Source organism: Bombyx mori, chromosome 16 (assembly GCF_030269925.1).
Source record: "Bombyx mori chromosome 16, ASM3026992v2".
Lineage (NCBI taxonomy): Eukaryota > Metazoa > Arthropoda > Insecta > Lepidoptera > Bombycidae > Bombyx > Bombyx mori.
The window spans coordinates 7,959,614-7,972,474 of NC_085122.1; positions in this window are offsets into that span (position 1 = coordinate 7,959,614).

A 12,861-nucleotide genomic window follows, 5' to 3' on the forward strand; every position below is an offset into this window, starting at 1 on the left:
AATTAAATTATTATTAAAAAGTGTGTCTATCTGTGTCTATTTGTGATCTGATTGTGTTTGGAATAACATAATTTTTAACAACTGATAAAATTCATCAAGGCTGCTTAAATACAATTTATGCGTACTAAAATCAACTTTTTTTGTTTTTTTTTTATTGCTTAGATGGGTGGACGATCTCACAGCCCACCTGGTGTTAAGTGGTTACTGGAACCCATAGACATCTACAACGTAAATGCGCCACCCACCTCGAGATATAAGTTCTAAGGTCTCAGTATAGTTACAACGGCTACCCCACCCTTCGAACCGAAACGCATTACTGCTTCACGGCGGAAATAGGCGGGGTGGTGGTACCTACCCGTGCGGACTCCCAAGAGGTCCTACCACCAGTGATGAACTAACAAAAATACTACTTTATTTTTAAGATAACATAAAGACATCTCTCTTATGAAGTGACTTTTAGAGATTTTTTGTTTCATCGCTAAGATTACACCGAACATTTTCATTTGGCTCCAAATTTCTCGGAAAAAGAATTAACGTTTTTCGTCGTGATGTTTGAAAATGAAATGAATAAATATTTTTTTGAGAAATTACGAAATTAAAATGACTACATAATTTATTTTGCGGAAAATTCATGTAACTCATTTTAAATTATGTGCAGGTAATAGCTCTCCTTAGGGAAATTATCTTTCTTTTTTTTAAACATTGAAAGTCGAGGGTTTCCCACTTAATTTTCAGTAGTTACTTGACTACCTGATGGGACACATGACAAAAGACGCCACCCGACTTCGGGTAGAACACCTAAAGTTGGGCTTGCAATTACAGTAGTACAACAGATAATGCATGAATAATTACTTTGTGGCAAAGAGAGAAAACAATGTTTTTTTTAATTACTTAGGGTGGACGAGCTCATAGACCACCTGATGTTAAGTGGTTACTGAAGCCCATAGACATCTATATCGTAAATGCGCCACCCATCTTGAGATATAAGCTCCAAGGTCTCAGTATAGTTACAACGGATGCCCCACCCTTCAAGCCGAAACCTATTACTGCTTCACCACCACCAGTAATTACGCAAATTATAATTTTGCGGGTTTGATTTTTATTACATGATGTTATTCCTTCACCTTGGAAGTCAATCGTGGACATCTGTCTAGTATGTAGTTCATCACAAACATTGGTACCCGCCTGCGGGATACGAACACTATTGCATCGTCTTATCCTTTAGACCACGACGACTTGTAGGCTTGCTATATGCCCTACCATAATTGCTGAATCTAGGTTAAAGTGACATTGATATAGGAGAAGAAAACATTCTAACACAGCGGACAGATGATGCGGATCTAGGAGACATGACATACCCACTCGTGCATAATCTTTCCTTCTAATGAATAGCCGTCCTTGAGAAAAATGACGAAATTTACTTTGCAAGGCCATAGTATGTTAAACTAGCTAGTATGTTAAACTTAGTTCGGATGGAGTCGTCATGGGGTGCATGGTATCAGTAGTTATAAATATTTTATAAACAGATATGAGTAGAATAGTAAACAGATAGAATGCACATCCTCTGACACAGCTCTTTAACTCTATATTAGATTCAGGCACCACACCTTTTCAATGGTCAGAGTCGAACATGATTCTACTCTACAAAAAGGGCGATCCCACTGATATAGGCAATTATCGTCCTATCAGTCTGCTACCCACACTCTTCAAACTTTTTTCATCAATAATCGAAAAGAGGATTAGTAAGAGAATAGAGGAACACCAACCAATAGAGCAAGCTGGTTTCAGACGTGGATATTCTACAATAGACCATATCCACGCAATCGAACAAATTGTCGAAAAATATAATGAATATCAGAAACCACTCTATGTTGTGTTTATCGATTATCGGAAAGCCTTCGACACAATCCGACACTCTTCTATATGGACCGCCCTAATCTCACAACGCGTTGAACACAAATATATAGAAATAATAAGGTATTTGTATAACAACTGCACAAGTAGAGTCAAACTTGAGACGACAGGACCACCGATACCCATAAAGCGAGGTGTGAGGCAAGGCGACCCACTATCTCCGAAAATTTTCATAGCGGTACTGGAGTTGGTCTTCAGCAAACTAAATTGGGAAAGAAAAGGGCTGAATATTAACGGCAATTTCATCAACCATCTAAGATTTGCGGACGATATTATTCTATTATCTGAAAGTGCTAAAGAGATGGAATCAATGATACACTCGCTAAAAACTATGAGCTATGAAGTGGGTTTGGAAATGAATTTAGATAAAACAAAAATTATGTCGAACAGTATAAAACATCCCATATATCTCGACGAAAAACCATTAGAATACGTAGATAGCTACATATACTTAGGCAAACAAATTTCCTTTGGAAAACAAAACAATGAATTAGAAGTTGAACGAAGGATTTCAGGCGCATGGAAAAAATTCTGGAGTCTAAAAGACATACTAAAGGGAACGATGCCTATTAACTTAAAAAAGAAACTAATGGACACATGCCTGCTCCCCTCTATTACCTACGGATGCCAAACGTGGAAATACACGCTGCGCGTAAAGAACAAAATCAGGTCTTGTCAACGAAGTATGGAGAGAAGCATTACGAATGTGAGAAAAATACAAAAAATCCCACATAATGTCAAACGGGAAAAGACTAAGGTTATAGATGCACTAGATTTCTCACAAAAGTTAAAGTGGCGCTGGGCAGGCCATGTAGCCAGGATGAGCGATGACCGCTGGACCTGTAGACTCACGCTATGGCGGGGGCCTGCAGGTATTAGAAGGAAAGGAAGACCGGTAACGCGTTGGGACAACGATATAATAAAAATCGCTGGTAAAAACTGGAAGACAATTGCCAAAAATAAACACAAATGGAAAAGTCTGGAGGAGGCCTTCACCCTCACATAAGAGGGGTTCTTGCATGCCTGCATGCTAAATTAATATAACCTTTTTTATATCTTTTATGTTGATCCGACTAATATTATACACAATTTATTAAGAATTCTATCATAATTAGTATCTATTATTATTAATGTATTATCAACAATTTTTATAATTTTTGTAATGTCACTTTTTTAAAATGCAAGAAATAAAAGGCTTTTTATTTTATTTTTATTTATTTATTATTATGAGTAGAAGGGTTATTTTGATTATATCCTGAAAAGCAACCCTCGCTTTTTTACAATAAAATCATTTTTTCTTACACTATTTTTTATTCAAATTTATTAAAATTTATTTTCTATTTTATAGTTGGATTTTCTATAAAAGCGTATTTTTTTTGTTTTTTTAAACTATTATTTGTTTTTCATTTTTTAATTGAATTTCAATGTTTTCAATTTTTTTTAAAATATTCAATTGTTATCGGTCCTTAATAAGTATACCAAATTCCGAGTTAATCCGACGTTTTGAAGGGGGTCAAAATCATGTTCAAAGATTCCGTTACATACTAACATACATACGTCTGAAGCTAAATAATAAAAGCGTATTAAAAAGTAAAAGAAACGATAATTTTATCAGAAAACAGGAACAGTGTGCTAGCAAAAAAAATATATATACACTCAGTAAAATAAATAAATCAGTTAGCGGAAGAGGAGTGTCCGACTTTGGAAAACAGTCTTAACGGTCGACAGAGAAATGGAGCCCGCGAGGGAGCTGCTAAAGTAATATATTATTGAACTTTAGCTCGTGACTTATACTCAGACTATAAAACTATTCTGTGACGTATAATGAACGATTTTTAACGTGCCTAACGGGTAAAAAATATTAACAAAGATAAACAATATTTAATCTATTCTCAATTTGACAACAGACGCCAAGAACAAAAGTTTGACAATAAACAGTATGCATATGCGTGTGTGCGTCAAATACATGGTATGTAATGTGTGTAATGTTTTCTTTATTGATTTAATGTATCTTTTATGCATTATTTTTAAAAAAATATCAGCGTTGTGCACTTCTTCTCTATATTCTCTATAAGTGTGGAAAATTTCATACTTCTCCGTCCACGCAATTTTTGGTAAAAAGGGATACAAAGTTTTTGCTTCACGTATTAATATATTTATAAATATATAAAAAGGCCTCAATTATGGGCACAAATGCAAAATACAAAATTACCACGAAACAAAATTAGAATAATTTAGATACTTCGAGCATCGTTGGTCTCCGCCCCGGGAATCCAGTGAGAGACAGTAATATTCCATAATCTGCGGCTACATATGTAACATGAGATGTGGTAACGGTTGGGACCTCGTTGGTAATCTACTGACATTCCTAATGGCTCGGATAATGGCCAAGCATTAAAATCCTTTTAATGATAAAATACAGTTTCTTTTTATCTGCATCAAGGCTTAACGAACAATAATTTTTCGATTACCTGAATTTATATAATAAAAATTCCGTGCATAAATGCTGTAGTAGCAGGTAGTGAATAAAATTAACGCCAACAGGCCAGATAAAGCCGTATATCCCTAATTTAAATTAAAATTATCTGACAGAAAGTTTTAATTAGATAGATAATTAATTGTATAATTAGACGTGGTTTTGAGGTTACCTTTCTCACTATGGAGACAGTTAACGTCCCCAGTTGGAAAGATAAATTTCACAGTGATTTTTGAACAAGTTTTCATGCTCCATTCAAATAATTCCCTTAAGAGTTGTCTTAAACAAAGCTCTTACAATTCTCATCTCACTATCTCACTATATTATATGGAAACATCTTTGTTGAATTTCGTGTTCCTAAGCCAACAGCGTCGTTATTCACAATAAAATTGTACAAAGTTTTTCTAACTAATTGACAAATTTTATAAATCCGTCATCCGTGACCAAGAAAACTGTAAAATATTCGATACATAATAATATAATATATAACATAATAATATAGTATAATGTAATAGCAAATTCAAATTCAATTCAAATTCAAAATCATTTATTTCAACTTAGATGTCAGTATGACACACTTGTTGAATGTCAAAATACAAATAACAATGTTAACTCTACCACCGGTTCCAAAAAAAGCCACAGTCCTGAGAAAAACCGGCGAAACAAACTCAGCGGGCTTTTTTTTGTTTTTTCTCAAATATTTTCTTTTTTTTAAATAAATAAAAATATTTACAATAAAAGAAAAAACAAGTAAAAAAATACAATTAAAAAAATAATAATAATAATGAAAAGGCCAGGAGCGAGCGCCTCATTCCCACGTAGTGCCATCTAGTAAATAATCCTTAACTTTATAATATGCCTTGTTGCACAAACGTTCCTTAACAGTTTTCTTAAATCTATGAACAGGTAGTAATTGAACGTTTAGTGGGATCTTGTTGAAAAGCTGTACACCCAGCCCCCTAAAAGAGTTGCTTATTTTCTTAATTCGAGCCGCCAGCAACGCAAGCCTATGTTTGTTCCTAGTGTTCACATTGTGCAAATCGCAGACTCTGGGGAATTCTTCAATGTTTTTACGCACGTACAATAAATTTTCAAAAATGTATGGGACGCTAAAGTTAGAATTTATATTTCCTTCAACTTGTCCCTCAAGGATTCCCTCGGGTGCATATTATAAATAGCACGAATAGCCCTCTTCTGCAGCATGAAAATCGTTTCGACATCGGCAGCATTGCCCCATAGCAAAATGCCATAGGACATAACACTATGAAAATAACTAAAATAAACCAGGCGTGCCGTATCTTCATTAGTATACGTTCGTATTTTTTTTTTCATTTCATTTCTGTATCGATTCAACAAGGCAACACCAGTTTCAAAACGCATTTATTTCTGCAAATCAGTCAAATTATGAGTTACCCATTTTTCATATTTATTTTATTTTATCGATATTTTTTTATTCATTAGATGGGTGGACGAACTCACAGCCCACCTGGTGTTAAGTGGTTACTGGAGCTCATAGATATCCACAACGTAAATGCGCCACCCACCTTGAGATATAAGTTCTAAGGTCTCAAGTATAGTTACAACGGCTGCCCCATCCTTCAAACCGAAACGCATTACTGCTTCACGGCAGAAATAGGCAGGGTGGTGAACTCACAAGAGGTCCTACCACCAGTACAAGTTGACGAAAATTTGACGCAAACGAGTCAGTATTGTTGGTAAGGTAACGTTCATGCCTCTAATTCCTGGGTAGTTTGGTTCGGGTCGGCTTCCACCATCTCTTTCAATTCATTGTTATTCACAAGTGTGGGCGGTCCTCCACGTGGTTCGTTCGTCAAATCAAATTTCCATCACGAAAGCTTTAAAACCAAAATCGCATGGGGCGATCATTAGCAGTCCCCTCTCCAAACGTAACATTGATATTGCAAGCTGTTTCTGCAGCGTTAGATCCGCGTCGAAACTCGTATTCAAAAATCACTCGAATTTTCGGAGTATCCATCTTTCTTGTCTAAGCGCAATAAAAAAACAACAAAATCGATAATCATATGTTGCGCGTTTTTTTAAAGAAAAACCTCATAGGTATCATTTGAAAAAAAATTAACTCAAAAATCTCAAACCATGAAGGTTTTATGTCAATTCGAAGTACCTATTACAATAAAACGGCAATTTCATACGTTAGCCCCTATTATCATGATAATAATATTGTGTACAAATTTATTTATATTATTAAATATAAAAATATATATTATTAAATGAAATTACATTTTTATTTCCAAAACTCATTCCTCCACTGAAAAGTTTTACTTAAATTTTTTACAAGCATACTTGTGACATTAAAAGTATTTTTACAAGGAAATTAAACAGTCTCTCAGATAATTTTGTGCTATTAAAACTTAACTGTGAAAAGTTTTTATTATTATCTGAAGACTCAGTTTTGATCTAAAATTCTACTCAATGGCGAAAAGCATTCCAAATTTATTGTAAAGTTACGATTATTTAAAAAAAAAATACATTCCTTTTTACTTTTCTTTCGAGTTCTTTGTTGTGAAAATAATTCGCAAATTTCACATTTAGCATTGACTGTACAGTAACGTAAGCTCACGCACACATAGAAACAATGTTGTAATCAACACCGGCTTGTTATCTACGTTTACATTGTCATTCGGGGATGTGTACATACCACAGATCTTTACAGATGCCACTTAATATCATACAATGTTCTTGGATTACCGCTGCGATGGACAGTGTTTCCCCTGAGACACGATTATCGTAGATGCAAAAAGCTCTAAACAGCCCGCTTCTTTCATGTTGTTTATTTCTTTTGAGTGAATAACTCTTCTCTCTCCTAGATATTCTGGTTTTATTACTAATCGGAGTTGCATTTTTGTAAAAGATATAATTAAGATCATATTTACGGTTTATTCTCGCGTTATTATTATTTATTTCAGACTTTTCGAATATTTTACGGTTTACGTGATCACGAACGCGATATTAAACCGTAAAATTAGTTTTAATTATGTAGAATGCTGATGAAGAACTATTTTTAAAATATGATTGGTGTTCTGACCTTATTTTCTCATGTGCATAATGTAAAACCAGTACTTTGCTGAATCTATCACCGAAATCACGACCCACTGAGAATACTCATCGAGAAACTCAGTGGGTTGTGTTTAGTAGTTTGTCAGTGGGTTGTGGCAAGTACCCCAACGGTACGATATCACCCTAATCGTACTAACATATGATATGTGACTCGGTGACTGACTGACAGTCTGTGGTATCAATGACACTGGAAATCCTAAGTTGCTTACAGATAACAATGCATGATTTGTTCCCAGTTATTTATCTATCTATCTATATATATAAAAATGAATTGCTGTTCGCTAGTCTCCCTAAAACTCAATAACGGCTCGACCGATTTGGCTACTTTTGGTCTTGAATTATTTGTGGAAGTCCAGAGAAGGTTTAAAAGGTAGATAAACATGAAAATGCTCGTAATTAAATAAAAATAACAATTTTGTTTTTACTTTGATGTCTCCCCCGTCGGACGGATTTCTTTTGTTTGTTTTAAGTTTATTTCATACAAAAGTTTAGATATTTTATTTATCGATTGAGGCACTACGAAGTCTGCCGGGTCAGCTAGTTATTTATATTTATTGGAACGAAGTTCCTTATCGCGCGTTGTGAAAGGGGGCTAGACGGAAAAAATTCTTACGAAAAGTTGTCACGACGCTTTTTAGATCCGTCATTCTGACCAATCAACGTGTTGGCGCTTATCGCGTGACATTGCTCGTATCCGATTGGTCCGCGTAATGAGTACAGTTTCTCGAGATAGCGTTTCAACAATAGTAATTTAGTTCATAGTATTGTTTTTTTCTTCTTCATAATGCCGTAATTTATTATTATAACTTGAAAAAAAAATTACAATTCCTTCACCGAAATCCTTAATCGAAAGGAACTTCGTTCCATCCGGGTGTCCCTTGACACCTCTGAAGTTTTTTATTTATATGTTTCAAAACGCCAAATCTGAAACGATGAAATTAATTCAATCAGAAAGATTTATCGGAGTCTAAACCTCTTACCTGGCACGTTGAAGTATTACAAACATCTGGCACTACAATGCCGAACAGACGGTGTCCGTCAAATTATACCGAAATAATGGCTTCCAATTAAATTAACATACATTAAAATAAATTACTAAAACTCAGTTAAAAACAATTTCAGAGGGATGTAACGAAAGTTGTTTGTTGGAGGATCGGCGCGTCGTCCACAAAACTTACTGCTTTCTTTGAAATATTAAAAATATTTGGTGTCACCGAAATAGTTCATAAAACGAAGATTACCAAACTGGATCTTCCAACAATACTAGATATGAGTTACTAAGAGATGTCACCGATACCTTTACGATGGCTAGACACTGTAGTGGCTAATTACTCTAATTACTAATCAACTGCATTAGATTCTCGGTAGGTGTCAGTATTTTTGACAAATACATTTGATAATCGGTGTCCAAGTATATTCGGTGTATTCTTAGTCTCCTATGTGTATTTCTGAAATCCATAGCACAGAGAATAATACTAGCTTGAATCCAATGTATATAGAACTAATATTATTATTATTATTTTTTAAAGAACTATACAACTGCAACAGTCAAGTGCTCTATAATTAGATTTATGGCAAATGTTTAAGCACATTCATAAATCATGTTAAAAAAAAATGGAACAATAAATACATCAAAGTTTCACTATAAATTCACCCTATTGCAAGAGAAACTTAAACAAAATAGCAGAATTTTTGTAACGGATTGGAAACCCCCTGAATTTTTTGCAACGATACGTCAGTCAACTCTCGAATCCTTCTAAACTTTTCCCCTCGAAAATCGTAGCGAAGTTAATGTAATCCCGCCTGTGTCGGTCAATGCATGCCGTCCAGTTTAACGACCCCATTTTTCAGTTCGGCCAGATATTTGTTTGCATCCGTCTCTGTGGATTCCGCCGTCCCTTTGTTAGTTGTCTGAACTATTTAGATCCGATTTACCTGGAGCGGTAAAAGGCTTACAGTTTTATATCTTAAAACTGTAGTTCTGACTTCTGTTTAAATAATCCTTGTGAATAAAAGGAGTCTACAACAAATCATAATTCACAAATTTTCAACCTAAACTGTTGTGTCGGGATCCTTCTTCGTTAGGAGGGGTCGGCTCAATGTTATTATATTCGTGAATAACATTATATCCGTCCAACTATTTTACTGATTATCTACCTTAATATGGAAATAATTTCATTTTTGGCTAAATAGCAGAAAACAAATATAGCCATAGGTCGAAATACGTTACAGAAGCATCAAAGGATTATAATGCGCGGAAAGATTATATAGGGTTTTCTTATTATTTTTGATGTAGATTGAAAGCAAATCTCGCAGTAACTATAACTAGTCAGGTCATAAGTATTGTCACACAGTAAAAACTTTTCTTTTAGAATGCTGCCCACAAAAAAGTTTATTGAATTCGAATTTCGAATTGTTCATGGAAATAAAAATGTATACTTTTAGAATTTTACTCATTTTTTTAATATGGAGTGGACGCTTAAAGAAGACCGTGTTGCAGTTATTGCGTTGCATCGTTGCGGTTACGCGCCAATTCAAATTTTTAACATACTGAAAAATTTGAATATAACCAAAAGATTCGTTTATCGTACCATCAAACGATACAATGAAGACTCTAGTGTAGATGACAGGTCAAGAAGTGGTCGCCCTCGGTCTGTTAGGACTACAGTAGTGATAAAAGCTGTGAAGGCGCGAATTCAAAGAAATCCCAAACGTAAGCAGAAACTGTTGGCCCTTCAGATGTGGTTAAGCAGAACCACGGTGAAAAGGGTGTTAAATGAAGACTTAGGGCTTCGGGCATATCGAAGAAAAACAGGACATCGTTTGAATGCTCGTCTAATGGACCTGAGACTGAAGAGATGCCGCGCTTTGTTGAAGCGGTACGCGCGCAAAAAATATCGGGAAATTCTTTTTTCGGATGAAAAAATTTTTACCGTAGAAGAGAGCTACAACAAACAAAATGATAAGGTGTACGCACATAGTAGTGAAGAAGCGAGCTACCGTATTCCACGTGTCCAACGAGGTCATTTTCCATCCTCGCTCATGGTATGGTTGGGAGTTTCTTATTGAGGCTTAACAGAGGTACATTTTTGTGAGAAAGGTGTAAAAACGAATGCAATTGTGTATCAAAATACAGTCCTGACGAACCTTGTGGAACCTGTTTCTCATACCATGTTCAATAACAGGCACTGGGTATTCCAACAAGATTCGGCGCCAGCTCGTAGAGCGAAGAGCACACAAGACTGGCTCTCCTCCAGTCCAGATTTGAATCCGTTAGATTACAAGATATGGCAACACTTGGAGGAAAAGGCGTGCTCAAAGCCTCATCCCAATTTGGAGTCACTCAAGACATCCTTGATTAAGGCAGCCGCCGATATATACATGGACCTCGTTCGTGCTGCGATAGACGACTGGCCGCGCAGATTGAGGGTCTGTATTCAAAATCACGGAGGTCATTTTGAATAAACTTTAGTGTCATAAGAATCTATGTTTTGTTAAGTTCATTTTGGTATATGAATGGTTACATAATGAATAAACTTGTTTCAATTATTTTACATTAAACATGTGACAGAATTTATGACCTGACTAGGTAGGTACTTGATGATAAGTTAATACAACAGTAATGACAAATTCTTTAAGACGGATCGAATTAATTAAATCAAACATTTTGTAATTTAAAAAACTGGTTGAAACATTATTCCTATTAAGTATCACTCAACATACAAGACCCCTTTTAATTAATTAGCGGTCAGCAAATTTGCATCTGAGTCCAACGACTTGGAGCTTGCTCGATATTCGCTGAGCTGTATATTTGTACAGTCAAGATTCTACAAAATTTATTGAATGGAGCATTCGAACATTGTTTGTACAAGTGTTAAAGGTTGAATTTGTAATTCCAAAGTGTACCTTGAACTGAATATTGACGAAGTTTTTTTTTTTTTATAAAACCAGGCTAATAACTTGAGACAGTTGCGTTGTGCTAATTTTTTAAATTGTAAACATCTACAAAATAGTCTTTTTTTATTGATGACAGCATTGTCTACTGCATTTCCGAGAAACCTGTGCTTGAGCTATGAGTACAAATGTTCTACACTCCATGACTGAAGCTAGAATTTTCTCCTGTACTTCTTCTATATCGTTCCCTCACTACTGAGGGTCGCGACCACATGCGACGTACTTCCAATGTGCTCGACCATGGGTGGCATGGACTGCATGGTACAGACTACCACCGAGTGCTTCTCTTGCTAGATCTGACCATCTGGCTGGCTGGTGTTCTGCCCACGGCGCGCTTGCCGTCTATTCGACCCGTAATTATGAGCTTCTCTAATTCATGTCTGGGAGACCGCATGATGTGTCCGAAGAAGCTCATAACACGTTCCCGGCAGATGGAAGAGAGCCTTTTTCGGATGTTTAGCTGCCTTAGAATGGACTCGTTTGTTCGCATGGCTCTCCTATACTACGGCTTACCAAAATAGCACATTTGCAAAAAGATACAAACTCCCACCGGAATCCAACATAGTGCAGTGCTCGACATCTCAAACCAACATGCATGCGATTAGTTAACAATCGCTTGCTTAAATTATAATCGACCATTGACATAGAAACGGTTATATTTTTAGAGGATAATTAATTGATTGCGTCTGTTCTCTCTCTTCTCAAAGTTCTTGTCGATTTCCCAATCTACGCGACCTGTGACATCATCATTGACTTTTTAAACAGATTGAAATTTCATTATGATATAATCGATTCGAATGATGACTAACTTTTTTACTATATAAGAAGTTAAATTTTCATCAAAGAAGTTGAATTTTCAGCAATTGTTTATTTCATTATTCTCGTTAGGCATACCGGTTTACGATTCAATCATTACCGGAAGAAAAAGACATCGCAATGTACCACTATCTTATCTGGAAAAATGAGGTTGAAATCTTAACAATTCAATCTGAGCACGTAAATTGGTTACTAGCTATGAATTTACAAGTGAAATTACTACAATAGATTATCATTCTGAGCTGAAATTCTCGCAGGAGCGAAGAAATCTCATATTATCTTCTCTGGTTTTAGAGACAGAAACATAGCTTTAAGATTTTTTTTTAATTGCTTTTAAGGGTAGACGATATCACGGCCAACCTGGTGCTAAGTGGTCACCGGAGCACATAGCCATCAACAATGTTAATAATGGCACACACCTGTCCCACTCATCAAATCGAAACGCATCACTGTGGCACGGCAGGAATAAGCAGTAATTACACAAATTAGAATTTTTGCGGGTTCGATTTTTATTACACGATGTTATTCCTTTACTGTGTCACGAAGTTCTAGGTAAAGGTTTGTCAAGTATGTATTTCATTAGAAAAAATAGTACCTGCCTGCGA